The following is a 6,000-nucleotide window of genomic DNA, read 5'->3' as shown; positions in this document are numbered from 1 at the left end:
TGGAAGAGGGGGTCTTGGTCTCAGTTCAGCTCCTCCTACATGGCACAAGGCAGCCCCAGCTCAAAGGAGGAAGCTGGTAGTCAACGAGGTGCAAAAGCAGGAGGAGAGGATGAGTTGTATAAAGGCCATTTCCCAGGCCAAGCAGGGAGAATGGATGGGATGGGAGAGTGTGGAACAACGCAAGATTGGCTGGCAAGACCTATGGTCAGTGGAACAGAGCAGGATCAGTTTCCTCATCAGGTCAACATATGATGTTCTCCCATCACCACAGAACCTAAACCTCTGGGTAGGAGAGGATCCCTCATGTCCTTTGTGTTCATCACCTGCAACATTAAGGCACATTTTGACAGGATGTAAGGTGGCTCTTAGCCAAGGACGGTTTACTTGGCACCATGACCAGGTGCTGCGATGTTTGGCCTTAGCATTGGAAGACAAGCGTAACATGACCAATAAGTTGCCACCTGTTCCATCAAAACATTACACACGAAAGACAACATTCCTCCGCCCAGGAGAGCAACCACCAAGAAAAGGTGTTAAAACCAATCCTCGCCCAGGACAACTGGAAGCTGCTAGAGACTGGAAAATGCTGGCAGATGTTGGTCAACGGCTTATTTTTCCACCTGAGATTGCCACCACTAACCTTCGACCAGATATTGTCTTGTGGTCTGGATCAGCACGCCTTGTTCACCTGGTAGAGTTAACAGTGCCATGGGAGGATGCTGTAGATGAGGCGTACGAGAGGAAGAAACTGCGGTATGCTCAACTAGCCACTGAAGCGGAACAGCGAGGATGGAGAGTCCGGGTGAACCCAGTGGAAGTGGGTTGTCGAGGATTTGTGGCACACTCTACAACCCGGTTTCTCAGAGACGTCGGATTCAGTGGCCAAGAGTTGCGTTGCACAGTGAAGAACTTATCTGAAGCAGCAGAGAGGAGCAGCAACTGGCTGTGGTTGAGACGGAAAGATTCTGGCTGGGGATCTCAAGCACAATAGAAAGAAAGAAACGCTGATGTACAGGTAAGTAAGCTGGGCTGAGTTGAGTGGGGGACAGAGGGGGGTGATGCTGGGACGCCAGAATCACCGTCGAGCCCTCTTGAGGTGTCGTGGGCTAGTCGACGAAACACTGAGGATGGAAGGTGCCCACTTGAAGACCCCTGAGATGTACCCTACTTAGCTCAATCCAGACGGTTGTCATGCTGATGCTCTGGGGAGGCCGCACTGTGGTTGATCCCCGGAGCCAGCATCGCAGCCGTTGTGTGTGCTGATGCGCCAGGGAGGCAAAATAAGCTGATCCCTGGAGCCAGCATTACACTTCAGCCATTAACACCAGACAGAAGGATATCTACATCATCATATGGAAGGAAACGTAAATGGATGGAGACACATATGGATCACATTAGTTTACTGTAAAGCTACGTCTTAGTTGGTGCTTATCTTGGCGAGAGCCAAGTTCAAATCAGCATGAAGTTTTAACATCTACTCTCGTGTAATGGAAATCATAACCTAATTGTCACAAATATATACATAAGTTATCAAACAGCAAAATGCCAATCATTCACTATTGCATTTCCAGAAACAGTATATCAAAACACGGTCAGTTGCAATGCATTGCATAAAAAGACGATAATAATACCCAAACACAGTTTAACAACCGTTCTATTACTCTCTTCACCCATTAATAAGTTAACATTTTATTATTTTAAAACCACAGACTAGAATATAGAAACTTGGGTTAATAAAGTGCATTTAACACAGATATATGTTTTCACAAACGCAACAGCAGTATTAGTAGTTAAGACAAGTAACAGTAAGAAAGACAAAAATATTACACACAGTTTACATGTAATATAAACCTAGCAGCATTTTCCATTAAACATATAAATACACTTTTTGGTAAAGTTAATAACTCCGTAGAAATGAAGGCCAGTGCTTATAAACCACAGCAGTATTGAACGATCCAGTAATTTAATAATTAATCCCTGCATGTGTTCTCCAATCAGTCGGTAAGTCATTCAATGATCGCTTCTTTTTAAAACAAACAGATCAACGTTCCTTACTGAACCTCTTCCAAGTAAAAAAAAAAAATAGTATAATCCAAAGTGTAATTAACGTTCAGCACAACACAACCAGTTAATTCCAAGAAATAAGTAGAATAATAAATAGAACCGTTCTTTTCAAACCCATCTGAAGCTTTATCTAGTCTCTGTTCCCCGTCCACTTTCTTCTTTTCAGGTAGAAACTCGTCCACAGCAAACTCCAACATGGCAAGGAAATCCTTTACTCCAAAGAAAACTGGTGCTTTTCCAATTTACTAATTTTAAAGACTAATACTAGTAAAAAATAAAACTAGACTCTGCTTGTCCTTCTATGCATGCCGCCATGACAGTTTAAAAGTTTTCTGCTCTCTCTGTGACTACGTCTGTCATCACTGATCATCACACTCTCCCTCCCATAGAAAAAGCTGGAACTTGGAGGAACCCTTTCTGCAATCTCATCATCTGTAAATCCAAGAACTTCTTCACTGCCACTGTTTTCACTGAAGAGGTCCATGGCTTTCTTTTTGTCCTGCTCTTCAAGTTCAGCTGCAGTAGGGTAACACGGCTTCAGATTGGCAATGTGAACAGTCCTCAAATCTGTCTCTTCCACTACCACTTGGTAATTTACAGGTCCCACTTGTTTTGTGATTCGATAGGGTCCCTTCCATCGTGGAGCAAGCTTAGCAGTGTAATGCGCAGCGGCTTTAGACTGAGGGTGGTTATGTACCCAAACTCAATCTTTAAGATTGAGACAAACCTCTCTTCAATGTTTGTTATAATTTTTCTTCTGTCGCTCTCGAGCCTTTGTCACATTTCTCTGAACAGATGCATGAAGTTTGCTTACCCTGGGATGTACCTTATAACCAGGCAGGTCAGGCTTAATGTGTTGCTGGAAAGCTTTTTCCAGTGGCTCATTAAGTGTACGTCCTAAGTTTACTTCAGCTGGTGTAAAGCCAGTAGATTCTTGCACTGCGGAATTAATGGCAAAACGAAATTCACTAAGATACTGATCCCATTTCTTATGATGGTCAGATACATAGGATGCCATCATAGGTTTTAATGTACGGTTCACATGCTCAGTTAATTTGGTTTGAGGATAGTAAGCGGTGATCAATTTCTGCACTACTTGCTTAACTCCTGTAGTACTTGAGAAATAAATTGTGGTCCTCGGTCAGAGAGAAAATATTCAGGGGCTCCCCATCGAGTAAATATTTCCTTGATTAGAATTTGGCTTACAACTTCTGCAGTAGCTCTTCGTAAAGGAAATAATTCAACCTATCTTGAATAATAATCCACTATCACAAGCAATTGAGTATGTCCTTTAGAACTACGAGGGAAAGGACCCATCATATCTACTCCGAGCATTTCTCATGGTCGATGAACTTCAATCTGCTGAATTTTTCCGACAAAACGCCTAGTTTCTGGTTTAAAAGTCTGACATACAGTATAATTCCGGACATAGTTTATCACATCCTTCCACATCTTTGGCCAATAAGCCACCTCTTGGATGCACTTTAATGTCTTAAACTGACCAAAATGATCACTAAGAGGATTATCATGGAAGGCAGACAGAACTTTGCTTCGTACGGCCGATGGCACATACACCTGATAGTGAATTCCTTCATTCTGCTGTTTCACTTTCCGGTATACTTTGTCTTTGATAATCTCAATTATCCGAGACATCAGAAGTTATATTCTGATCAGAAAGAAGGGCAGTATAAATTTTCTGGATCTCTAGATCTTCAATCTGAGCTCTCCAGGTATCTACATCGCTCAGAGGAAATGGATCGAAACACTCTTTCTTCTCAGAACTTCGATTTTGCACTCCCAACAGGATGCTCTCTTGAAAATGAGGTGGTGCTCTAGACAATGCATCAGGAGCACAGTTTAATTTTCCATTTCGATATTATGTAGTAAAATTAAATTCCTGTAATCGCAACACCCAGCGAATTAGTCGAGAGTTCGGATTGCTGTTATTAAATCCACAGTAGAGAAGAATGGTCAGTAACTACGGTGAAGTATCTCCCCTCCAGATAATGTCTCCACCTTTCCAGGGCCCACACCACAGCCAAACACTCTCATTCCACAGTATAATAATTCCTTTCAGAAGTTGTTAGAGTTCGACTGACATAAGCCAGGACTTCTTCTGAATCAGGTGAAACACGCTGCACCAATACAGCACCAAGACCATAGGCACTAGCATCAGTGTAGACAATGAAAGGTAAACCTATGTTTGGGTTATTATTATTTTATTATTATTATTATTTATTTCTTAGCAGACGCCCTTTTCCAGGGCGACTTACAATTGTTACAAGATATCACATTATTTTTACATACAATTACATTATTTTTTACACATTATTTTTACATACATACCCATTTATATAGTTGGGTTTTTACTGGAGCAATCTAGGTAAAGTACCTTGCTCAAGGGTACAGCAGCAGTGTCCCCAACCAGGGATTGAACCCACGACCCTCCGGTCAAGAGTCCAGAGCCCTAACAACCACTACTCCACGCTGCTGCCCAACACAGGTGGCGAGGTCAAACAATCCTTTAGGACTTGAAAGGCAGTCTGGCACTCAGGGGTCCAGTTAAATTTCGCACCTTTCTTCTTTAATGCATTCAAAGGTTCCGCAATTTTTGAGGAATTAGATAAGAATCGGTGGTAACATCCAGCAAGTCCGAGAAAACGTTGTACTTCCTTTACATTTGTAGGTACTGGAAAATGTTGAATCGGCTTGCACTCCTCTCTGGGTTACCACATGACCTAAAAATTTTATTTTCTGCTGGCAGAACTGGCATTTCTTTAAATTTTAAAGTCCAGCCAGTTTCAATTTATCTAGGACAGCCTGGATATCTTGAAAATGTTGTTCAATACTGGAGTAGATTTAATATCCTGACAGACAAAGCATATTTTCCCACGCAGATCTCCAAGGACTCTTTCCATTAATCTTTGAAAAGTTGCTGGTGCATTTTGTAAACCAAATGGCATGACTCTAAAGGTGTCACAAAAGCGGTTTTATCTTTGCTATCGGGATCCATCTCCACTTGCCAGTAGCCTCTGTTTAAATCAAGGATCGTGAAGATTCTGGTTCCAGAAAGTGATTCCAAGATTTCTCCAATGGTTGGTAGAGGATAGGCATCATTTAACTTCCGATAGTCCACACAGAAACATTGAGAGCCATCCTTCTTCAATACAAGGATGATGGGTAAAGCCCAAGCAGAGGTGGAAGGTTCAATTACACCCTTCTCCAACATATCCGTAATGTGTTCTTTCACCACTTGCTTATATCATTTGTAGTGCAGATTTTATGTTTAACAAATTATGTTTTTCCAAGTTTATCAGTACAGACCTCCTTGTTACTGTGCAACAAGCAACTCATATGTTCAACATCAGCACCTAACAGGTCAGCTTGTTCTACGGCTTGTTTAATGACATCTTCAGGTGTTGAAGTTGTAATCAAAGGACGATGAAAAAAAATCGCACTGGGCGGAACTGCATTGAACAAAGATGTGTATGCTTGATTCCTGCTTCTCAACACCTGAAAGATGACATGTTAGGTGCTGATGTTTGAACACCACCAGGTGACACATTTTCTTCTAGGCATTTATCAAGCTTTTTGTAAAAGGATGGTTGCTTTGAAAATCTAGCTGGCACTCCAGTATAATCAGCAATATATATAAATGACAGCAAACAATGTACCTTAAAATCGGCACCAACCAGGAGACACTCCCAAGTACAAGGCAGCACTTATACAAAGCTGACAGGTGAGAGCTAGGGTGTCCCGTTCTTATCTGTTCAGATACTGAAAGGCAAACATTCTTTTTATGTAAAATGTCTGCTGTGAATTAAGGAATTTGTTTGTTTGTTACAACCACTTTAATAGCTATGGTACATGGAACAATTGTCTCTAAAATGTAAATGTGTAAAGACACAGCCATTATCCTCTTACTTCCTCAATCTT

This window comes from Acipenser ruthenus, chromosome 4, assembly GCF_902713425.1.
Source record: "Acipenser ruthenus chromosome 4, fAciRut3.2 maternal haplotype, whole genome shotgun sequence".
Lineage (NCBI taxonomy): Eukaryota > Metazoa > Chordata > Actinopteri > Acipenseriformes > Acipenseridae > Acipenser > Acipenser ruthenus.
The sequence above is the reverse complement of the archived record's forward strand: the minus strand, read 5'-3'. Positions refer to the sequence as shown.